The 26,610-nt window shown below is 41.8% G+C and overlaps 1 long non-coding RNA gene across 1 annotated transcript; it reads left to right on the forward strand.

The window, feature by feature from the left end:
• Positions 1 to 5,368: 5,368 nt before the first annotated feature.
• Positions 5,369 to 26,390, forward strand: LOC139434783 (uncharacterized). Its single transcript, XR_011644090.1, has 3 exons — positions 5,369 to 5,548; positions 24,953 to 25,032; positions 25,608 to 26,390. It is a non-coding gene; the product is annotated as an uncharacterized lncRNA (long non-coding RNA).
• The last annotated feature ends 220 nt before the right edge of the window (positions 26,391 to 26,610 follow it).

Here is a 26,610-nt window from a genome sequence, read left to right on the forward strand (position 1 = left end):
GACCAGAACTCTCTTCTTTGGGGTAGGATCATTATCTTGCTCGGTACCAACTTGAACGCATAACTCTTAATGCACACTCTTGACAGATCAGACTCTGATCTGAACTCAAACAAAGTTGACTTGGACCAATTTAGTCTTCATCACCCTGCTGCTTCCAAGTCAATGTCTACTTCAAAGCCTGTCGTCAAACTCGATTGAATTCATTCTTTAGCTAGTAAATTACTGAGATTGGCTCAGTCACTTGGGTGAAATTCAAACACATTTCCTGCATGTGCTGGAGAAAGCTGCTGATTTCCTATTTTACATTACATTACTTGTTAGACGCTTTTATCCAAAGCGACTTACATACTCAATACTGTGGGCAATCCCCACAGGAGCAATTTTGGGGTGAAGTGTGTTGGACACAACGACATGCTGACTGCAGTGGGGTTTGAACCTGTGACCCCCTGATCCGAACACCAACGCTCAACCCACTGCACCACACACCTCCCTGTTATTATTTCAGTCTGGATAGCTATCTGATATATACATATATATAAATACAAATCTTTACTTAACACTTCATATGAATTCTTACTAACAGAATATAAAGTGTCAAATAAAATGGTAAAATCTCTCTTTAAACACTGCATTCCTCACATTGAAACCATGTCGGATGAATACCTGATACGGTACCCACATTTCCAAAACACTGACTCACTTGTCCTTGAAATGTGAAAGTGAAATGCCTGTGAAGCCTGGTTATCTATTCTCCTCATCACTGCCTTTCCTGCTCACCAGGGAGTCTTGGAGAGTCCCTGATTTTCTCACCCACATCATGGGTGCCAGCTGCGCACTTTGCAAATGTAATTCTATCAAGGCCAACAGCGCTGCTCTCCGGCTCAGTGCCAGCCTGACCACGAGAGAGAAAGTGAGATCGAGTGTGGAGACTGAGAGGGTGGGAGGGAGAAAGGTCACTTGTCTGAAGGACTTTTAGCCACAGTGTCTGCATTCAGGGGAATAACGTTTTGGACCGCAGCAGGCCAGGGTAACAATGATATACCGTCCTGTGGTGCATGCACAACCACACTCACCACTCCTCTGAATCTCCACCCAAACTATATTTCCCTGACACAACTGTGCAGTGTTTGACGTGAAGTGCCACAGAACTTGTGTCGAAAGTGGCTCGGATTTCCAGGTAATACACCCACTGATGCAGATGACTAACTTATGTCCTATTCCCAGAAGGCAATGTCAAATTAGACCAGGAATGGTTGGTTTCAGTATGGTAATTTAGCTAGTTCTTTAGATAATGTTAAAAGGAAAAAGTTATTCATTAGTTCATTGGTGACATTTCCTGTTACAAAAGACAAACACTTGGAGACAAATGGGAATATAAACGTGTTTGTGGCCTAATTAAAACTGAAACAAAAGTGTATCAAGTATAATATAACAAACTCATCCTTGCTGAAGGTCATCGCAAAAGCATTGTCATTGTCAGGGGAAATGATTCAGGTATCAGGTTTCTGGTCCACCTCCCTCCTCCTACTTCTCAGCAAGCATTCCTGTTATTTCACATTGCTGATATCAAAGACCTTCATCTTTCTGAACAATAACCGGAGTATCGAGAAAGATAGTGATATCATACAGTTTCACATTCATCAGTTTGTTTTTAATGATGTGGGGAGCCAGATCAAAAGCGTTTGTTATTGGCTGATTATCAAATGTCAGGTCAGATTGCATATTTGTACAGAAGGAGTGCCTGAAAACAGCACGAACAAAGCCTCGGCTCACAGACATCTGTGCGTAGAAAAGACCCCTGGTCCCACTTTGTGTCTCTTATTTCCCCATGGCACACTCACTAACAATGTTATGTCACGTGACACTACCTAACCGAGTCACATGATGTTGTGCATGTCGTCCCATTGTATTTTTCTTTGCCAAACCAGTGTCAGTGACAGTTTTACAAAGTTAACAACAACATGCGAAGCATCTATGTCAGTGCCCGAAAAATTTGACAAGAATGGATGAGATCACGTTTTAAATGTATTTATATATTAAACATCAGGTCTTTGACAGTGATGATGATAACTCATATTAAACAAGTGTTTTATTTTCAACCAGTACTCTAAAATCCTCCACTAACATTACAGACTAAAAACCAAGCCTGAATCTTGGTGTATTTATGGACTCAAATGTTGTAATCCTGAACAAAAACAATTAAATTAAGCCTACTATGACCACTACTACTAAACAGTGGTTCCCAAACTTTTTCTGTCAGGCTTTGGAGAAAAAAAAATGTCGGGCCCCCCCAACACAAGTCAGGCTCAGTGGCGGTGCCAGAGATTTATTTTGGGGGTGCTGTGGGGTAGCTTGACGTTTCGTAGAGGGTGCTCAAACATTTAGGGTTTCCCATTAATGTACCGGGCGCTACAGTGGAATTTTCTACTGCAACAATCCCCACGCAAATACACAGTGTACCTGCGACTGTTACAATGAAGGCTCGATAATCAGCTCACGGCATATAGGTGTAAGCAGGGGTAAAGTGCTATTTTTATAGGTGGTGTGTGGACCTTACATAGGGGGGTCCGGGGGCAAGCTCCCCTGGGAAGATTTCTTTTTAAATATTGAAGTTAAATGCATCAATCTGGTGCACTTTGAGAGCAAAATGAAGAGATCTATGGATACATCTCAACACCTATATGAAACAGAACTGTAAACAGATTTACTTTTTCTTTATGGATATTTTACAAATCACCCTTTTAAACTTTATTAATTTTTTACTGTCATATAGTATTTCATACCTGTTTTTCATTTATTCTCTTATTTTTTTATAACTATAATGATCATATAAACGTGTGCCTCGGAAATAATTGTTTACATTAATGGTGACCAAAACGTTTGAGACCCACTGAGATAACACTGAGAGAGTCCTTTAGCTCACTGAGACTCTCAGTCTGACAGGAGAGGACTCTCCTCCACTTTGTTGTTGAAAAATCTCCTTATATCCATTAGCGTAGCTCGCTAGCACCAGAAGCTAACAACAACGATCTCCGGTACCGTTGCGCTCTCTCTCTCTCACTCGCGCACGCACGCACGCACGCACGCACGCACGCACGCACGCACGCACGCACGCACACACACACACACACACACACACACACACACACACACACACACACACACACACACACACACACACACACACACACAAACACACACACACACACACAGGCTCATTTCACACACACACAGAGCCGAGCTTTAATGAAACAGAGACCCATACGTAATAGTACTGTATCATATTATTTTTGAATCAATTTCATCACTGAATCAGTTCATATTATGATTTTTTTTTGTAATAACCATTTTTCCTCCTGGTCTCTCGTTCCCCCCCTGTCATGCCTCTGCGCCCCCCCATGGAACCAATAATCTAAGATATATCAACAATTACATGACGTACGTCTCATGAGGAATTATAAAAACATTAATGAGTCTTTTCTATTCTTACTGTAACACTAAACGCTGATTAAGTCAGACTCGACTTGACTCGAGTCAGACTCTAGTCGCATATTTTTGGACTCGAGACTTGCTTGACTAAGGCCCCGGCCACACGAGGACGAAAACGGTCGTTTGCGTTACTGTTAGTGTCATATCTACCGTTCGGCCACACGAGGACGACCGAATACGGCACTATACGACTGCGGAAACGATAACGGGTCCCAAGGTGGATAGAACCATACGCAACGCTCTGGGGGGTCCAACGGCTCCGATGAGGCAATAGCCCCGCCTCTCCCCACCTCTGCTGCTCACCCCCGCGTCAAAGTAAACTGCACACTGAATTCAGATTATTTATCTTTCTCTCGATATGGACATAAACGCGAGTGAAGTCTAATCTGACAGGACGGAGACACCTCTCAAACTACCTAAACTAGTTATAAATATGTTTATTTTTACTGTCGGCCGGGTCACTCATTACTGGATCAGCTGCGAAGAGAGGGAGGAAAAAGAGAGGCTCCATGTATGTTATTATTATATTATATAGATTCGTTATTCATTTGTTTTAAAGCTCAATAAATAACAAAGAAGACCTTTGACCGGCACTTTTATAATTTTGTCCGGAAGATTTAAACTTTAATACACGTTGACTGGCGAAAAACTCTGCCCGGTTCCCTCGGCCCCCACCGCGGAGAATAAACATAAGGGCAACCATGACAACCATGCTTCTTCGCTGCTTTTGTGGAGGAAGTTACAGTGCCACGTCCATACGTGGCACTGTAACTTGGGACCCGGCTCCTGCATATGTACTGCAGCTTCTCCAGCGGTTGGAGCTAAACGGCTCTGTCTCTTGTGGACAGACACTATCCAGTGAATATTGCGTGTGGACAGAAGCTTTTTTGCGATTGCGTTTGCGTTAATCCTATGCGTTTAGCCGTTTTCGTCCTTGTGTGGCCGGGGCCTAACATTGATAAAAGACTTGACTTGGTATTCATGACTTGAGACTTGACTTAAGCTTGAGACAGATGACTTGAAAGGAGTTGACTTTTTAAAGTTAAATATTTGCGTTTGTTTTTGTATTGAGATATTACGTTTAGTTTTTTCGAAATCAATCAATCAATCAATGTTTATTTATATAGCCCAATATCACAAATGTTACATTTGTCTCAGTGGTCTTCACAGGGTGTACAGAATATCAGTATGACAATACGACACCCTCTGTCCTTAGACCCTCACATCGTACAAGGAAAAACTTCCGAAGAAAACCCAGTTTAAAGGGGAAAATGGGAGAAACCTCAGGGAGAGCAACAGAGGAGGGACCCCTCTCCCAGGACGGACAGACGTGCAATAGATGCCGTGTGTAAATTGAAAAGATAATACATTTGCAACATAGGTAGTCCAGATGTTTGGAAATGCATGTGTGTATAATAGGAAGATGAATCCACGAGGATATCCATCCAGGACCGATGATCCAGGACCACAGCCACGACTCAAGATCCAGCGCTCGCGATCCAGGACACAGGACCGCAGGATCATCCATGACTCCGGATCCCGGCGTATATAGACACCAAAAAGAAAGAAATGTGGGGAAACTGGGTTAATCGGAACATGAGAGTACACAGGTACAGACAGAGAGAAGGAAGAAGTAAGATGTCCCCCGACAAACTATAAGCCTATATCAGCAAAACTAGGGGCTGAATCTAATCAGCCCTAACTATAAGCTTTATCAAAAAGGAAGGTCTTAAGCGCACTCTTAAAAACGGATAGGGTGTCTGCCGCCCGAACACAAACTGGAAGCTGATTCCACAAATGTGGAGCTTGAAACGTGATTGGGTGATTATAGCGCCATGCGCGCAAACCTGGCAACCCACTAGAAGGCAGGAATGTCAGTTAACATGGCAGCGGCTAGCGTTACTCCACACATAGTCACGTTTGGATTCAAGGATTATGTTGTCGATGACGCTAATAAGAAGAGAACAGCGGTATGCATGGTCTGCAGCATAAAGATCAGAGACACGACCACCACAACATCCAACTTCATTCGTCACTACAAAAAAACCCACAGAGAAAGGTAGGCTACGTGAATGTGTTGTGTTAGCTAGAAAGCTAACGTTAAGTTTAAACTACGTTAGACTTGGTTTCAAATCGATTAAGCAAAGAGAAGACAACACGGTAAATTAACACTAGAACCTCCAAGAGATTAATTTGTACCCTGATACTGACGGGCTGTCAGGAGAGGGAGAGAGAGAGGAAAAGAGATGCCTCGTTTATTTCCCCTGTGTTATTATCAGAAGTTACTGTAAACTTTTTTGAATAATGTAGTTCATCTACTTTTAGTAGTTTGTTTAAATGTTTTAATTATGTTGGTTTTGTTTGTAGAAGTGCTTCATTCCTTGATTTATTGTAAAATGAATCTGAACTTTTTGATCTGTTATGATGATAAACCGAAGCAATTTCTAAATTAAACCAATTAAGTGAGTTTTTTTAAATCGTCCTACTTAGTTAATAAGGAAATTATGAAGAGGAACAAATTAAATTATTTGAAAATGATATCTATAGGTGCTGATGCTGTTGGCGGTTCTAGTGTTAACAGACATTTAAATTAAACGTGTAATGGCAGCCATATATGATTTTCTTACCTGGAATTCTGCCTTTTTGAACAGATTTTTTGATTGAGTCCTAGCTATATTGTCTTCAGTTCTGGGGTTAATATGAATCTAATATGATTGTCATCGGTCTAAATTAGATTTCAAATGATTAACTGTGTATGTAATGAAGATCATAGTGTGGGTTTAATCCATTTTCATAACCACTGTCCACCACTAATTTAAATGCGGAAACTGGGCTTATTCATCAGAATTTCGTATGACTTGACTTGACTTGCTTGACCTGAGCAATGACTTGACTTGACTCTCACCACAGTGACTTGGGACTTGCTTGATACTTGTAGGTCAAGACTTGAGACTTGCTCATGACTTACTCCCACCTCTGCTACTTAGCCCAAGTTCATTATTTGTATTATTATTATTTGTTTACGCAGTGTGCGAAAAACTACACGTCCCACCGTCCGGGACGTGTTATTTACAATATCAGACAAGTAGATCTTTCAATTCACTTGTCCGGCGGACAAGTGACGGTTTTCGCCCTGATTTATTGACAAATTATTGATAAATTCAGTTTACAAAAGGCAGAACTCATTCGCAAATAGTACGTGTCCGCCATTGTTCGTTTAGAAATGTTAGTTTCGGTTCTGCTTGTCGATTCCTAAGGAAATGCATCTCGCCGCTTTCTGTACAGTTAGACGGGGGCGGGGCGGGAAGTGTAGCACAGTGGCAGGGTTGGGAAGCAAAACTCGGTTCCGAGTAGGAACAAATAACCATTGTCCAGTACTGGTCCAGTACCAGCCTCATCTTTGTCAAACTTTCTTATGTTCTTCCTCTAACACGTAATGAAGGTTATTAAGCGTTTTAGCTCCTGTGTTGTTAATATTGACCGCCATTTCCTTTATTCTTTCACACACAATGACGTCACGAGCTACCCACAATGCAACACGCGCCATATATATATATATATATAAATACGCCATTTTCCTGGAGGTGCAAATATCCTGGAGGTGCAAATATAAACAGCTAGCTAACGTAGCCAGGCAGAGCGCACTAGGTTTTTTTTCTGAATTAACGACCGAAGAAATCGCTGCATGTCTTCGCATTACATCTCTGGACTTGAGGGGTGTGCTTTAGGTCGTTACCAGCGTAAACTAGAGCTGTATGGGTTGTCGGATTGCCCTTACAGACTGCCTGCAGATGTATGGAAAAACGACAGTGGCCTTCGTCGATTTTGGCTGCATCTACGTCTAATTTCTGGAAACACCAGGTGAATACCCCACTTGTCACAATAATATTATCATGCCATTGCATATATGTGGTATTTTAGAGTTGACTCGATATTGATTAAGGCAATAGACTATGATATTCAGTACAGGAAGCTTAGCAACACCTAGACCAGGGGTCTCCAACACGTCGATCGCGAGCTAGGCTCGCGGGCAGCTTTTCAGTAGCTCGCCGCTCGATTATCGATTATAGCGTAGTAACGTTGCTTCTTGATTTTTCGGCCGCGGCTGGACAATAAAGTGTTTTTATTTTAGAATTGTTTCTGTCACACAAATATAAAATTGGTCAGAGATCAAGGAGCAGATGTGACAGCGGCACAGCGACACCACACATGGAGCAGTCTGCTTTCTCCAGCAGCACCAGTCAGAACCAATGGCAGAATGACCCGCTCTGAATCACTCTTGCTATTTTCAGTTGATAAATACGCGTGTAAAGTTTGTGAAGGCAGGAGGAAAGCTTCCGCAATCACCGTCTCCTCTCCGTTCCTCCAAACCCCCCCCTGAAAAATAACTACTAATAAGAGTGACAGGCTGATAGTGACCTGATAGAAACTTTATTATTCACTTAATCACTGATTGAGATGATGAAGCTAACTTAATCTCATACATTCATGGGATTCATGTAACAGTAAGACAGAGAATGTAAGTGTGCACCCACATGCACTATTTTTGTTTTTATAATGCTGTTGTAAATACTCCTGTTGTCTGCTGTGTTCAGACTTAAGTCATGTGTGTGATGCCTCATTCAAGACATTCAGTGTCCTTTTTTTAACAGAAGACCGTTTCTTGAAGCTGCAGCTCGACTGCAGAAGTATTAGCTTTTTGCTTTTGAGGATGGAAAAATTTCACACACAGATATAGGGAGGCTAGACCTATACAATTGATTAATTATGGTTTATAATTTCACGCCAATACGAAGAAGAAGAAAAGATGGCTGCACTGTTCAGTGTCAATCCTGTGGAGATGGAGATGGAGGTTATACATCTCCAACATCATGTTCAGCTTAAGTCTCAGCAAAACTCACAACATTTCTGGAGTCTTGTACGCCCAGAAAACTATAAGAACATTCACCAAGAAGCACTGTCTTTATTTGGTTCTGTATACATCCCTTTTAGTCTAGTGGGTAGAAGGGGGTATCATGCACCCCCCTGAAATATACTTCTAATCAGCTTTTCTAGATTGGAAAAATTGTGTAAAAAACGATTAGCTATGTTAAAAAGTTGGCAAATTGTCCCACGTATATTTTTTTCCCAAATTAGTGTTTATTTACCCTAAAAATCGAGTTTCACTCTTTTTACACCTTTCACTATATCTCAGCCATTATTGCAGATAACTGAACAAATAAGGTATCCATGTTTTGAGGGTCAAGGAACACAATAAAACTATTCTTAAAGTGATCACATGTGTCTGTGGCATGCTATTATGCTAATTAGTGCCGCCATTACAAGAAAATAGCATTTCAGTCTTGTACCAAGAAGGGTGTATTTTGCACCGACACAGACATATTCTTATAATCAGTGTTTCCTAAGTGGAAAAAGTATGTAGAAAATGATGAGCTATGTTAAAATGTTGTCTGGATGTCCCACATGTATTTTTGTATGCAAATTAGTGTCACAATTACCAAAAACGGAATTTTCACACTTTTCACTCTATCTCAGCCAATATTGCAGATAAATTAACAAATAATGTGTCTAGACCATAGACTGTATATATAAATGGACGTAGGGTCCGTGACATCACCCATAGGATTCTGCAGAGTTGCCGTGAAGCCCTTAGTAGGCGGAGTCGGCCACTAACGGCTCAACAGTGACGTCAGAGTTCAACTCCCGCTTTCTCCAGCCTGCTCCAAATAAGGGCAAAGAGGCGGAGCCGAGGCGGGACCTGCTGCCACATAGCTGGAAGTTCCAGAGCTAGCTGAAGCTACCAAGCTAAGCTAACATGCTCCCCATCTGCACGCTGCCGTCGCATTTTACGTTTCTAAGGTAAGCGGCCTTGAAACTATTCAGCAAAACTATAAATAATAATCTAAGTTATTGAGTTTTTAGCATAATACTTCAGAATCTTAAAACCCCTTAACATTTGTATGCAATTGTGCTAAATTCAACACTGGAATCAAGCATATATTAATGTTTGCATGACATTAGTTATTTATATTTTGATATCACTTAACTATACATTTAAGTCAAGCTAAGGTACATGTGATGTTAGCTAGTTAGTGCTCTTACCTGTGAGGCATAATAACCAGACTGTATTATTCAAACTAAGTACCAGTTCTAGATCCTTGACTTTAGACAAACAATTCAAAAGACAAAAAATGTATTTAAAGACCAATCTTTATTTGAATGTGCCTCTTAACCTGAGATATTAGTTATACAGTAATAGTATTGACAATCTAAAAAAACTGAGCAACTCAACAGTCAACTTTATGTTTCTTATTGTCTAAAGCATTTATTATTTTCATTTTCCCCCTCTCATATTCAGTGTGGACGGATTGAGACAGCCTGGTGTCCAGAGAGCTGCAGAGACTTCAGGGAGAAACCTCCGTGTGATGGACGTCCTGTCTGTTGGTTTGGAGAGGACTGAGGGTCTTCCCTCTGCGAGGAGGACTGAGGGTCTTTCCTCTGCGAGGAGGACCAGGCCTGATGATGGAGCCCATGCTGGGCAAAGCTGATACCAACTGCACAGGCCTAGTCTGTCACTTTATTTGACTAAATGTGTTTACTTATACATTTAAGGTTTACACCTTCTGTCCATATGTGCTTTTTATTTAAAACATTTGATTAACTTTTGGTTCACATTTCAATAAATTGTATTTGTATTTGCACTCCTTTCGTCCATTATTCTTACTGAAAATGTTAGATTACACATTCACATCTGACTGAATATTGGCCCCATGTATTTGTGACGTTGCAAATTCTGCGGTACAAGTGATGTGAAGCTCATAAAGTGAGACGAATAGAAATAATCAGCGGATGGAGTGTAGATGTGGAAATAGCTGCATTCGATCAGCTGACTGTTTTTACAATAAAAGTAGTTTCTTAGTGAATGTCCTGTACTGGTCTTAAAATCTCATAACATCAGCTTTTAATGATCCTCTTGGATGTTCTTCTTGACCCTCAGAGAAGGAGAACATGTCGTGTCTTGCAGGCATGTCCTTTGCTAACAAAAATGACAGGAAACATAAAACATATTATTGCAGAACAAGTGTGTTATTTATGAAAGCGGTGTGTTTGTGTGTTTAGGGGCTGTAGATATAATTATTTTGTAATTGTAATGTTTTTTTTTTATTTTAACAGTGAGCTACAACGACAATCAGATTATGAATGAACAGTATGAAGTTCATCAACATTGAAATATATGTTATTATCAAAATAATATTTAACTGTTATTAAAACGTAGTGCAACTGTAGAAGCTTGCTCTGTTGTCTCACTGAAAGAATAACTTTTACCACGTTTTTTACAGACAATATTGAGAGATAAATAGTAGCAGTTCTCACTGTGTTAAATATCTTTGCCTTCAATACATTAAATTAGAAAGCTGACAAAGTTATATTGCTAAATATCTAAATGTAACTTTTTGCATGGAATAAACCCTCAACTTAACTGATGTGTAGGTGATCTAGTATTTAGTATTGTTTAATGGAATGTATATCAGTGTATTAAAGTCAATACTTCATTCATTTAAACCAATATCTTTCTTGATTCTTTGTACAGTATGAAAAAAGAGTCTTTGTACCTGAGCTGAAGTTCACTGCTGTGAGGAGTCCAGTTCTGTCTCTCACTCTCTGGTCCAGCCTGTCTGCATCACCTGGACACCTGAAACAAACAGATATATATATATATATATATGTAAAGTACCATGTGTACAAACAATATAACCTGTTCTCTTCTGTTGAACATGTTGTATTGTGTATTGTCAGGGTCCTTTTTATTTTACTGTAACTTTGGAAGTTGTGTTACCAATGCTTACTGTTTATTTGATACCCATTTGGTAATGCAATTAATAAAAACAATAAGGTTTGGGTTCGTTCTTCAGATGACTGTGACGTTAACGTGTAAGCTCGATAATGAACTCCAGCTCAATCAACCATATTGTAATATCTAAGTAATCATCTTGAAATATTACATTAATAATTGTAATATACACACATCTTATTGTGAGGTTGATTTCACATACACTACTTCGACATTAGCTTGTCTACATACTTGAGCATAGCCAATTTAAATTAACCTTAGATGCATACAGTTCTACCTACATAATAAAATATCTCTAAGTTACAAGGATGTAACCTTATTTGATCAACCTCAAACAGAAGCCGTTTGTTCAACAGTATTATCCCACTTAACGCTTAACACTTGTCTATTTCGTTTTAACCTTTATATATACAGTCTATGCTTTTAACTTGGAGGCTACGATTAGCATCGTTAGCACCGATGTAGCTACCACTAGCTTACATGCTAACTCAAGCCTTACCATTCATTACGTAGCTGATTAAAATCATTAACACATAAATAAAGCACTCGAATTTTACTTACCGCATTCATGCACCGTCTGTTTTAACCGCAGAGCGAGTCACAATAGTCCGATATATAAGCATGAAGAACAAACAACCACGGCCGGCTACAAGTTGTGTTTCCTGGATGAGCTGAGTAGGCAGAGTCCCTGTAGCTAGCTTCACGGAGCAGCTAGCAGAGAGACAAGAAGCTAACAGCGGCAGGCACTTGACAGAGCCGTCACTCAATGTGACCACGCCCTAATTTATGCCCAAACTTTAAGACCTAATATAAATAAAAGGGTCGCGTTAGAAAACAATTCACTCACAGATCCATAATCATGAAGGTGGAATTTAACTATATCGATAATAAAAATGTATGGAGCCAGGGACAGAAACATGTTTTTTTCTGCTGTAAAGTTGGGCATTTTAACATGGGGGTCTATGGAAATTGCTCCTTTCTGCAGCCATCGCCTATCGGACAATATATGAACTGCAGTGTGTGGCACTTCCGTATTGGCTTCCCGGCTGTTCCCCAGAGTTTGCCGCTTGGTCTAGACCCATGTTTTGATGGTCAAAGATCACAATAAAACTATTCCCAAAGTGATCACATGTATCTGTGGCATGCTATGCAAATTAAGAGACGCCAATATTGCAGTACAGTAAGTGAACAAATAAGGTGTCGAGACAGATGTTGTGTATTTAACCAATATTTATTTGTTTTGTACTAGCGTACAGCAAGGGTCAAACATCATAATATAAGTATGTGACTACTCTTTCCCATTCCAGATAAGCAGTCAAGGTTTGGCTCTCCACTATCTGATTAATACTCAATCATCATTTTCAATGCTATCATCAGAGTCAAATTCCTCTTCCTCTTCCTCTTCGTCTTCCTGTTCACGCTCTGTCGTGTCCAGGAGATCAACCAGGGAGGTTGGCAGAACAGGACCACAGGACCACACCGGTCTCAACACTCCATCAGTCCTCATCCATCCCTGCTCCTCATCATAGGGGTTTGGTTTTTCTAAAATTGATTCATCAGCTCGCTTGTACAGGGCGACGCGATGGTTCACACGTTGGACGTGCGGCTTCAGAGCATCATAGCATGGAGGAAGGCGAGCCAGACCTCCAGCCAAGTCAGATATCTGCAGATAAGGAAATGCACAGATTACACATAGAAACATTTATTTTCAAAGCTTGTCTCATAATGCCAATTTGGTAAATTGTCATGTAAATAGCACAAACCTTGAGTAGTTGTGTCCATCAAATGCAAAGAAGATATTTGCCATTTCTCCATTGCATTTGTGAAACAACTGGATGTTGTTGGTCTTAACGGAGTGAAGTAGCATGAAGACAAGATGACAGTGGTTAATAAATGACACCCATAAGGCAGCTGTCTTTCCCAGGTGACCCTTGAGCACCTTCTCCTCATAGGCGTGATACTTCTCGATGAGGGTTAGAGTTGAGCGGTCTTTGAGGGCTTCATCGAGGTGCTCTCGATTGCAAGACTGGGTCATGTTGAGAAGTGCAGCAGGGTCAGTGATAAGGATGCTTTCCTCCTCAATGAACCGCTCCATCAACAGCCTCTCCATTGACTCGCACACAGTTTTGAGGCAAAAGAGGGACTTTGCGTATGCCTTTCCACTTAAAACACCTTTGAGGGATCTACTTGTCACTAGTTGTGCCTCAACCAGAATCTCTGCATATCCAGAACCACACATTTTGCGGCGTGTGAGCATCCCAATATAGTTCATGGATGTGTGAAAGGGTCCAATCATAACCACATGACGGACAAATGTATCTGGCCAACACCAGATGATGGGTAGGGCTTTCATACAGACACCAAGATCAAATGTATTCAGGACCCACCTCTGACCCACCTCATCAGTGGCTAGCTCAGAACGCTTCAGTAGCTCACGAACAACTGCATTGTCAGTGATTGGTTGATGGATGGGCGTGAAGCAGAGGTGTGGACTCGAGTCACATGACTTGGACTCGAGTCAGAATCGAGTCATCAATTTGATGACTTGAGACTCGACTTGACAAAATCACAAAACACTTGCGACTCGACTTGGACTTGAACACCAATGACTCGGAACTTGACTTGGACTTGAGCCTTCTGACTTGAGGTGACTTGATACTTTAATTTATTCAAAAAAAATTCCTCGCAATATATTTACCGAAGCAACAAACCAAAACGTTGAATCTCCGCAACTTCCCTCATGATATAGCTATTAACCAATCAGGTTGCAGGAGAGAGTCATGGCCATGCCGCTGCGTGATGCTGCGTGACCCAGCACTATCGAAAAAATGATACCGAAGGTAGTCGCATTTGGCTACAAAAACTACGCAGTTTTAAACAAAAAGCGAACGGCACAATGCTTAACCTGTGCCGCACACATCACAGATGGAGACGCAACAACCTCGAACTTTGTTCGCCATCTGAAACTGCATAAAGAACGGTAAGTCAAGTCTACTATTAGCTGTTTGTTCATCTCATGCAAACGTTAGCTTAAAAGCTACATATCTGTTGTCTATCCAGCTAAATAGATGCGGGTTCTATAAACAGTCTATGGTTAAAAATATACGGTTGCATTGAATACACAATGTAATATGTTAGCATTACAGGGGCCAAGCCGCTAGGATAACGTTATGTTGCCGTTCTCCAGAGACAAATAATGAATATCCCGCGTATGCGATCCAGTTGTTGTGATTTGATTCTGTGCACTGGGAACGGTCTAGCAGGTAGTCATCATTGTGTCTATAAATATAGCCTTTATATTTACAAAAAACGACCAGAAAGGTATCTAGTTCCCTCTATATTTTCACTGATGGATAGCGGTAGTGTTGCACTCAGAAATTCGGTTCTCTTTCTTCACTGTCAGCACTTTAACCCCACAACGAGTACACTTTGAACACACACTTATTCTTTGCTGCGTCATAATTTACCGCCATAAACTCCTTACTTATTTTAATCCAACGAAGAAGCCACGATCTTCTTCTACTTGTTCTTCTCTTGTCTACTCAAAGGCGCCACATTGTAGCGAAAACTAGCAACAACAACAATATTAATACTGCTTCGAAGCACACAATATGGAGATGTGAATGACATTAGAAAATGATTAGGTACAACATTTAAATACAAATAAAAATAGATTGTGGGGTCACATACTGTACACAGTGGAATTCCATCCATCCATCCATCCATCTTCTCCCGCTTATCCGTGGTCGGGTCGCGGGGGTAGCAGTTCCAGCAGAGAGCCCCAAACTTTCTTTTCCCTGGCGACATCAACCAGCTCTGACTGGGGGATCCCAAGGCGCTCCCAGGCCAGCGAAGAGATATAATCCCTCCACCTGGTCCTAGGTCTACCCCTTGGTCTCTTCCCAGCTGGACGTGCCTGGAACACCTCCCTAGGGAGGCGCCCAGGTGGCATCCTAACTAGGTGCCCGAACCACCTCAACTGGCTTCTTTCGACGCGAAGGAGGAGCGGCTCAACTCCGAGTCCCTCCCTGATGACCGAACTTCTCACCTTATCTCTAAGGGAGACACCAGCCACCCGGCGGAGGAAACCCATCTCGGCCGCTTGTATCTGCGATCTCGTTCTTTCGGTCATGACTCATCCTTCATGACCATAGGTGAGGGTAGGAACGAAAATGGCCCGGTAGACAGAGAGCTTTGCCTTCTGGCTCAGCTCCCTTTTCGTCACAACGGTGCGGTAAAGCGACTGCAATACCGCTCCCGCTGCTCCGATTCTCCGGCCCATCTCACGCTCCATTGTTCCCTCACTCGAGAACAAGACCCCGAGATACTTGAACTCCTTCACTTGGGGTAAGGACTCATTCCCTACTTGGAGTGGACAGTCCATCGGTTTCCTGCTGAGAACCATGGCCTCAGATTTGGAGGTGCTGATCCTCATCCCAGCCGCTTCACACTCGGTTGCGAACCGATCCAGTGAGTGCTGAAGGTCACAGACCGATGAAGCCATCAGAACCACATCATCTGCAAAAAGCAGTGGTTCAATCCTTAGTCCACCAAACTGCAGACCCCCCCCCCCCCACGACTACGCCTCGAAATCCGATCCATGTATATTACAAACAGGATTGGTGACAAAGCGCAGCCCTGGCGGAGGCCAACCCTCACCGGAAATGGGTCCGACTTACTGCCGAGGACCCGGACACAGCTCTCGCTTTGGGAGTACAGAGATTGGATGGCCCTGAGTAGAGACCCCCTCACCCCATACTCCCGCAGCACCTCCCGCAGCACCTCCCACAGTAACTCCCTGGGAACCCGGTCATACGCCTTCTCCAAGTCTACAAAACACATGTAGACCGGATAAGCGTACTCCCAGGCCCCCTCCAGGATCCTTGCGAGAGTAAAAAGCTGATCCGTCTTTCCACGACCAGGACGGAATCCGCATTGTTCCTCCTCAATCTGAGGTTCGACAATCGGCCTGACCCTCCTTTCAAGTACCTTGGAGTAAACTTTCCCGGGGAGGCTGAGTAGTGTGATGCCTCTGTAATTGGCACAGTGGAATTAAACATTCTTAATATTAACGTTGCATTAACTTAACATCAGGGATCTTATTAATAAATTCCTGCTGACAGTCACAGTAGCCTAACCTTACTGATCCCTCTTAAAATAAAAATAAAAACACGTTACTTTACCAGCAGATAGACAATTGATAATTCAATTATTAATGTGACTAATAAAGAGCAGTTTGATCTGCAATTCGAGAAAGAACAACAATGCATTTACTAATTGTTGTTTTCTTCATATGTTTACCTTTTTACAGATATGAAGAATACCAGAGGAACAAAAGCATTACAAATGATGCACAACAGCCTTCAGTCTCACAGTTTTTTGGCAACCAAGATGGACAGTACAGCGTGAATCATCCACAACAGAAAGCTATCACCAATGCAATACTGTCCGACTTAGTTGTCGATTGCAGCTTGCCCCTGTCAATTATTGAAAATAAGAGTTTTTGCCACTTTCTGACAGTAGTTGACAGAAAGTACAGGCCAGTTTGTCGCAGGACACTGACTGTGAAAGTGGAGAACCTTGCTGTGGAAAGACGTTTAAAATTAAAAACCCAGATGAGTAATATAAATCATGTCTCAGTCACTGTGGACATTTGGTCTGACAGAAAGATGAGGGGATTCCTTGGTGTTACTGCACACTATTTAGAGAAGGATGAAGAGAGGATAGAGCTGAAATCCAATCTCCTGGCCTACGACCGCTTCAAAGGCTCACACCCAGCTGAAAGAATCTGTGAGCAATTTGAGGCTGTTTGTGATGAGTACAGCATTAAAAACAAGATAGACTACATTATTAGTGACAATGCCGCCAACATGCGTAAAGCGTTCACTGTGTGCTTCCCAACGGAGCAATAAGATGAAGATGTTGATGAAGAGGATGATCTTGATGACCCAGAGCTATGGCATGACCTTTCCCTTGAAGATCAGGAAACGGTAGATGCTGCCCTGGCAAAGGGCACAGCGCTTGCAGTGTTTTGCGCACACACTGCAGCTGGTGGTGGGAGACGGATTGAAGGAAACAAAAGGAACAACCTCTTCTCTTGCAAAGTTGTCGAAGCTCAGCTCACTGCTGCATACAAGCACAACTTTTAAAGATGTGTTTGATGCTGAATTTGGGGAACAAAGAGGCATCCCTGCTGCTGTCACCACAAGATGGAACTCGACACTCAGGCAAGTGAAGGCAGTACTCTGTTGTGAACATCCGAAGCTTTGCCGTGTACTAGAAGAGGCTGGGCACAAGGAGTTGTTGTTCACAGCATGGGAGTGGAATGTTTTGAAGGAGTTGGTGGACATCATGAATCCATTTGGAGAAGCAACAGATTTGACACAAGGGGAAAAGATAGTGACAATCAGTTCTGTTGTTCCATCTGTCCTGTCCCTAAATCACCACCTCGAGAAGCTAAAGCCACAAGTCCGTTTCCTCAGCAGCTTGGTTAGAAGTCTCCAGGTGTCCCTGAAGAAAAGGTTTGGGGGGATTTTCATCAATGTGAAAATGGCCACATTAACACAGGATGGAACAACTGCCCCCTTTTCAGATCCTGTGTACCTCAAAAGCAGCTGCTTTGGATCCAGCCTGTTCTCTGATGTGGATAGACCACCATGTGCTGGTCAGTCTTGAGGTCAAAGCTGAGGTTCTACAACATGTGAAAGGTAAACTTAATTGAGTTTATTATTACTATTTACTCATAATTTCCTTTTAATTGATTGCAACAATAATATGTGTTCAGTTTAACCTACTGCATCACCAATACAAAATATAATAAGGGCTCTTTTGTGTCTTTTTTTTGTTTTGATTTTACATGTTTTGCCAGAACTGATCCTGCGAGGGGCTGTGGAGACAGAGCAACCTACTCCTTGTGTTGATGAGGAAGAGCAAGAGAGCCTTGGACAAGGTGAAGGGCTGTTTGCTGCCTACCATAAGAGGAAGAAGAAGGATGTTGGGACCACTCCAGCACTGCAGCTAAGTCACTATCTCCACATCGCTGATGGACAGAATGTCCTTTTGTTCTGGGCAATGAACATGAAGGTTCTTCCTTCGCTGTTCAAAATGGCCATCAGAGTTTTGGCAGTGCCTGCCTCCAGTGCTCCAGTGGAGCGAGTTTTTAGCCATGGTGGCATCATCCTGCGACCCCATCGTGCACAAATGAGTGACCGACTATTGACCAATTTGGTCTTTTGCAAATGCAATGCATTATAGGGCCCCGAAATAATAGAAAAAGTGTGGGTGAATGAAACTGTTACTTCGTGTTATGTTTATGCAACTGTTATGTTTCTCAGCCTGTCGCTTAATTTAAATGTGGTCTCTTGGACCCTGAGATTGATGCATCTATAACTTGTGTTTTTCACTCACTCACACTGTCTGACAATAACAAACACACACTTCACATAATTTCTCATAATAAAAAAGCACACAAATTGTGTGGCTGAATGAAACTGTTACTTCATTTCTTGTTTATGCAACTGTTATGTTGAAAAGCACATAATGACTTGTTTAAGACTCGGTTTTCAAAGTTTAAGACTTGGGACTTGACTTGAACTCGAGCGCAGAGACTTGACTCGGACTTGAGGGCAAAGACTTGAGACTTGACTCGGACTTGAGGGCAAAGACTTGAGACTTGACTCGGACTTGCAAAACAATGACTTGGTCCCACCTCTGGCGTGAAGTAGTCCACTGTTGATTTTCTGAGTGGAGGGGTACCAGTTGCAGAGGTGAAGCCCCCAAGTCCAGGCACAGGCTGCTTTCCATTGCTTCCGATGTACCTGATAAAGAGCCAGATGTAGTACACTTGCATCTCAGTTGCATAGACTGTGTCATTCTCTGCAGGCGGTGTGAATGATGAGCCATCATTACACTTTGGGTCGGCGCGAGTGAAGTGCAAGGGTGGGAGTGTTTCTGGTGTGTTGACTTTCAGGCTACGACTTGTCGATGACGGGTAGCATTCGGACCTTGTTGCTCTCAAACCCAGGCTTGACCTCCTGGACCATGATTCCCCCAGCACTGTTGACAATGTTGCTGCCGTGCACACTGGTCGTGGTTTTATTCAAATTGTCCCACTCACAGTGGAATACCAGGTTTCCCTCTCCTATCACAATTGCGGGTGTCCGATAGGATGAGACTTTGTCCAGGACCTTTGCCAGGGCAGTTTCCAACTCTAAACCAAATCCATAGCTCTCAGAGTGGCCAAGCCTGTGTAATATTGTGGTGAGCCGCTTGCTTCTGAACAAGTGCCTGAGAGTCACACAGAGTAGAATGTGTTTTGGTAACTTCCATTCTCCCTCTGACACTGCACGGCACAGGTCTTGCCCAATGGAGAATACCAGGCGCTTCATCTTTTCATTCGTCTCCATGTCTTCCTTGCCAGCCATAACCATGCTGAGAAACCGGACGAGGTCTGTGGGTAGGAGATTTTCAGGAGTGAGCTCCATGTCGTCAGCTGTTGGCGGCCACTTTAGGTCTTTGGACTCTCTGAAAGCCTGCAGAATAGGAGAGCAACGTTTTTGTACTTGTCTGTGGTTCCGAGAGTGTAAGCTCGTGCAACGGCATTCGATACCGTGATTTTCAAGCTGTACACCAGCCAGAATGAAATGGCATCAGCATTGTCGTGGTCAATTCTCGTAAACTGGATATGCTCCTTGATTGGATCTTTCTGTAGCCGTTTCAGGAGTTTCTCTGAGCGATAATTTGTGTTCTCGTACCCATTCAATTTCAGTTCTTCCACATACAGCAAGCGCAAGGAAGATAGCTGTAGGACCTCATTTTGCTGGACTACATGAGTTCCAATGTGTTCCAGTACTGAAACAAATGCCTTTTCGTGGGAGGCTGACACGAAAGCTTGGTTAGTATCCTTAGCTCCTGCTTTAAGAATACTGCTGCGGTCGTAGTTGGCGAATGCTGTGCGGAAAGATTTAAAGCACGACTGATGGTGTTTAGCCTCACAAGCAAAGAGATCTTTGCCCTTCACTTGTCTTTGAAGTCGAACTAGACCCATTTTCTCAGCCCGTGATTCGATTTGCTTCCATGCATTTTCTTTGTTCTTATAAGATGGGAAGTATTCAGGTCTCTCAGTTTTACGATGACCATCTTTGATCTCAACTTTGTCGCAAAAAATGCATTCTGGTGGGAAGATGGGTCCCGCAGAACCCCCTAAGGACAATTTACGTGGGGAGTGATTCCACTGTGAGGTTGATGGTTCTGGATTATCTTCCAGAAGATGAAGGTTGCAAGTAAAGCGCTGATAACCGTTGCGGTGATACCCAACACTTTCCAGGTCATCGGGGAGAGTTGTAGGGATCTGGTCACACACTGATTGCATACAATATTGGGATTTATGTGGTTGATGGAGACGTTGGTCCCGGATCTCATGCAGCTGTTGTAGTTTTTCTATAGCTGTTCCTTTAATTTTAGTGAGGGGTGTAAACGGACCATGATCAGACATGGATGGCACATGAAGGATGCAGATACTTGGCGAGCATTTATGGGCTGGACGATCTACACTTCGTTTTCTTTTGGGCATGCTGGCTTACTACGTCACTGTCAGATAAATGAAATAGAAATCACCATTCAAGTTAAAAGGCGCTTTCAGACCAAGTAGCCTACTTTATGAATATATATATATATATGAATAATAGTTTTTATCAAAGCAATGATACACCTGTGAGTTGGCTGTAGAAGTGTCAGAATCAATATAGATATTGCTGTGTCAGAGTAAGCTCAGGTTAAACCCCCCGCCTTGTCGTACAGTGATGAGACTTATACCAATGGAATCTGATGAATCTCAGCTTTCATATGATATGTCATTTGTGCAGATAGCATGAAGTAGAAAAATCGCCCGTCATGTGCTAATGTGGCGTTGTGAGTGCTGATTTAGACACTTGGTGTTGGAATTATGTTTCGTTTAGGTAAAAATGGTTATTATCATCTGTTAGCTTAGTTTCTTCCTGTTAAGTGGGTATGCAACGTTAATAGGTTGTTACATTTTAACAAGCCCTGGGACCAGGCTTGGAATTTCGTCATTTTAGGGGCAAGGCCATTTGGCCTTCCCGTTCACATTTTTTTTAAGGGCACAAAGGCCACATGACAGGGCACAAAGGCCACATGACAGGGCACAAAGGCCACATGACAGGGCACAAAGGCTGTTTGATTAAATTACGCTGGTCAATCAACATGACTGAAAAGTGTAGCACTAACGTCAACACCAGTCGTTTTACAAACGGCTGAATAGCAATAGTGTTTCTTAAACGTATACGTTAAGTTCAGCCATAAACCACATAAGTCAGTCAGGGGTAGACAGTAAGGGTAAAATTGTATTGTCACTGGCCCCACCATTGTAACCACTGGCCCGGAGCATCCGTCCACCAAAAAAAAATCGACTAATAATGAAGAAAAGTAACACATTTGTTGCAATAATTTATGCATTAACTACATTACTACTTGTACAACAACATTTTAATCATCAGTTCTTCCTCATTTTCCTCAATTGTTCATATTTGGTTTATTAAAATAATGATATTGTGGTCATTGTTAAAAAATGTCTGCTATTATTATGAGTATTATTATTTGTATAATGCACTTTCTGCCTTCCTGTCATTAGGAGTTAGAAATGTAATGGCTATAGATTAGATCCTTCATTATCCTAAACTGCTGGGACATTTTGCCAATACCTTTTTATATTGTCTACTCTTCACTTACTTGTCAGCATAGGTTGGCATTGATGTACAGAGCCGACAGAAGACCTTGTTTATACTGGCATCATATTGAGAGGTGCAGCCAGTGACGCGTCCTGAAACCAGGAAGTAAGCTGCTGGTTCCCTCCACAAAAAGCAATGGAATTTCTCCACAGGGTTTTGGAAAATAGCTGGAAATAAGGTCTGTGGAAAACAAACCTGTTTGATAAATGCACGTTTTGTTCAGCCGGATAATCTCCACATGTCTACACTACTTTTATAATTTTCGAATCATAAATCTAATCGATAGATTACAAAAGGGTTTTTGGACGCGGCACTGCAGCCAACTCCCTGTCACTCCTAAATTAACTCCTCCGGTGACTTTCTTTTATTAGAAGATTGTTTTTTGCCCGGCGCTTGGCCGGCCCGGTTACCGCTCGTATTAAAAACATTTTGGCGAATGGTTAGGTGGCGCGATAGTCTACTCTGTAGTGAAGAAGGAGCGCCCTCCCGCTCACGGGAGCCTGCTCGCGCTGTGCTCCGCAGCAAACAGCTGTTTGCTGCAGAGCACATTGCAAGCAGCAAACAGCTGTTTGCTTTTCCCCCCAACAACGACAACCGACTCACGAAACGCTATGTTGTAGCATTGATAAACGAAACAATTTAACTAAATTGCTAGTCAAAATACCAATACCACAGGACTTTTTTTTTTACTTTTGACAGGGGCACAAAGGCCACTTTGGCCGTGAATTGCATTTTTTTTAACAGGGCATCACGGCCAAAGTGCGGGGCCGTCGTGGCCGTCGTGAAATTCCCACCCTGCCTGGGACGCTGTGGTCCCGGGGGCAATCGGGCTTAACGGGTTAAGAATACTGCCCCACAGTTTTGCATTAGAATTACTGCCTTTTTTAATTAACATTAGCTAGCTTAGGAGTTCATTAAGCCTAGCTAGCTACCTGTACAGCTAGCTAGCTACCTAGCACTACTTAGCTAATAGCTTTATTCAACAAGCTACACCATTAGCTATCCCTCATTCACTTCACTGTTAGCTAGTTAGCTAACGTTAGCTAGCTAATAGTTTACCATATTTTACTGCAGTTGGCCTCTGCAGGGCAGAAAAACACTAACACATGTTCTAGTGTGTAGCCTACTTTGGGCTGCAAAATGATGTGTTAACAACAATTAAGCTAGAAACCTACATAAAACATACAAAACACATGAGTCTAGTTGAAATAGCTACTTACCTTGTTTGTTTGAAGGATGTGTGTGTGTGTGTGTGTGTGTGTGTGTGTGTGTGTGTGTGTGTGTGTGTGTGTGTGTGTGTGTGTGTGTGTGTGTGTGTGTGTGTGTGTGTGTGTGTGTGTGTGTGTGTGTGTGTGTGTGTGTGTGTGTGTGTGTGTGTGTGTGTGTGTGTGTGTGTGTGTGTGTGTGTGTGTGTGTGTGTGTGTGTGTGTGTGTGTGTGTGTGTGTGTGTGTGTGTGTGTGTGTGTATATGCAGCCAAGTCAGCTACTTGTTTGTGTTTGGCGGGAAAAAAGGCGGGAATTTTCACTACTGCCAGCGCTGTATACTACCATGCCACAGATACATGTGATCACTTTGAGAATAGTTTTATTGTGATCTTTGACCATCAAAACATGGGTCTAGACCAAGCGGCAAACTCTGGGGAACAGCCGGGAAGCCAATACGGAAGTGCCACACACTGCAGTTCATATATTGGCCGATAGGCGATGGCTGCAGAAAGGAGCAATTTCCATAGACCCCCATGTTAAAATGCCCAACTTTACAGCAGAAAAAAACATGTTTCTGTCCCTGGCTCCATACATTTTTATTATCGATATAGTTAGATTCCACCTTCATGATTATGGATCTGTGAGTGAATTGTTTTCTAACACGACCCTTTTATTTATATTAGGTCTTAAAGTTTGGGCATAAATTAGGGCGTGGTCACATTGAGTGACGGCTCTGTCAAGTGCCTGCCGCTGTTAGCTTCTTGTCTCTCTGCTAGCTGCTCCGTGAAGCTAGCTACAGGGACTCTGCCTACTCAGCTCATCCAGGAAACACAACTTGTAGCCGGCCGTGGTTGTTTGTTCTTCATGCTTATATATCGGACTATTGTGACTCGCTCTGCGGTTAAAACAGACGGTGCATGAATGCGGTAAGTAAAATTCGAGTGCTTTATTTATGTGTTAATGATTTTAATCAGCTACGTAATGAATGGTAAGGCTTGAGTTAGCATGTAAGCTAGTGGTAGCTACATCGGTGCTAACGATGCTAATCGTAGCCTCCAAGTTAAAAGCATAGACTGTATATATAAAGGTTAAAACGAAATAGACAAGTGTTAAGCGTTAAGTGGGATAATACTGTTGAACAAACGGCTTCTGTTTGAGGTTGATCAAATAAGGTTACATCCTTGTAACTTAGAGATATTTTATTATGTAGGTAGAACTGTATGCATCTAAGGTTAATTTAAATTGGCTATGCTCAAGTATGTAGACAAGCTAATGTCGAAGTAGTGTATGTGAAATCAACCTCACAATAAGATGTGTGTATATTACAATTATTAATGTCATATTTCAAGATGATTACTTAGATATTACAATATGGTTGGTTGAGCTGGAGTTCATTATTGAGCTTACACGTTAACGTCACAGTCATCTGAAGAACGAACCCAAACCTTATTGTTTTTATTAATTGCATTACCAAATGGGTATCAAATAAACAGTAAGCATTGGTAACACAACTTCCAAAGTTACAGTAAAATAAAAAGGACCCTGACTCGGACAATACACAATCCAACATGTTCAACAGAAGATAATCAGTTATATTGTTTGTACACATGGTACTTTACATATATATATATATATATATATATATATCTGTTTGTTTCAGGTGTCCAGGTGATGCAGACAGGCTGGACCAGAGAGTGAGAGACAGAACTGGACTCCTCACAGCAGTGAACTTTAGCTCAGGTACAAAGACTCTTTTTTCATACTGTACAAAGAATCAAGAAAGATATTGGTTTAAATGAATGAAGTATTGACTTGAATACATTGATATACATTCCAATAAACAATACTAAATACTAGATCACCTACACATCAGTTAAGTTGAGGGTTTATTCCATGCAAAAAGTTACATTTAGATATTTAGCAATATGACTTTGTCAGCTTTCTAATTTAATGTATTGAAGGCAAAGATATTTAACACAGTGAGAACTGCTACTATTTATCTCTCAATATTGTCTGTAAAAACGTGGTAAAAGTTATTCTTTCAGTGAGACAACAGAGCAAGCTTCTATAGTTGCACTACGTTTTGTAACAGTTAAATATTATTTTGATAATAACATATATTTCAATGTTGATGAACTTCATACTGTTCATTCAAAATCTGATTGTCGTTGTAGCTCACTGTTAAAATAAAATAAAAACATTACAATTACAAAATAATGATATCTACAGCCCCTAAACACACAAACACACCGCTTTCATAAATAACACACTTGTTCTGCAATAATATGTTTTATGTTTCCTGTCATTTTTGTTAGGAAAGGACATGCCTGAAAGACACAACATGTTCTCCTTCTCTGAGGGTCAAGAAGAACATCCAAGAGGATCATTAAAGGCTGATGTTATGAGATTTTAAGACCAGTACAGGACATTCACTAAGAAACTACTTTTATTGTAAACACAGTCAGCTGATCGAATGCAGCTATTTCCACATCTACACTCCATCCGCTGATTATTTCTATTTGCCTCACTTTATGAGCTTCACATCACTTGTGCCTTGTACCGCAGAGTTTGCAACATCACAAATAAATGGGGCCAATCTTCAGTCAGATGTGAATGTGTAATCTAACATTTTCAGTAAGAATAATGGACAAAAGGAATGCAAATACAAATACAATTTATTGAAATGTGAACCAAAAGTTAATCAAATGTTTTAAATAAAAAGCACATATGGACAGAAGGTGTAAACCTATTAAATGTATAAGTAAACACATTTAGTCAAATAAAGTGACAGACTAGGCCTGTGCAGTTGGTATCAGCTTTGCCCAGCATGGGCTCCATCATCAGGCCTGGTCCTCCTCGCAGAGGAAAGACCCTCAGTCCTCCTCGCAGAGGGAAGACCCTCAGTCCTCTCCAAACCAACAGACAGGACGTCCATCACAGAGGTTTCTCCCTGAAGTCTCTGCAGCTCTCTGGACACCAGGCTGTCTCAATCCGTCCACACTGAATATGAGAGGGGGAAAATGAAAATAATAAATGCTTTAGACAATAAGAAACATAAAGTTGACTGTTGAGTTGCTCAGTTTTTTTAGATTGTCAATACTATTACTGTATAACTAATATCTCAGGTTAAGAGGCACATTCAAATAAAGATTGGTCTTTAAATACATTTTGTCTTTTGAATTGTTTGTCTAAAGTCAAGGATCTAGAACTGGTACTTAGTTTGAATAATAGAGTCTGGTTATTATGCTGTTTGGAGGAGGCCTCACAGGTAAGAGCACTAACTAGCTAACATCACATGTACCTTAGCTTGACTTAAAT

The sequence above is a fragment of the Pseudochaenichthys georgianus genome, chromosome 11 (genome assembly GCF_902827115.2).
Source record: "Pseudochaenichthys georgianus chromosome 11, fPseGeo1.2, whole genome shotgun sequence".
NCBI lineage: Eukaryota > Metazoa > Chordata > Actinopteri > Perciformes > Channichthyidae > Pseudochaenichthys > Pseudochaenichthys georgianus.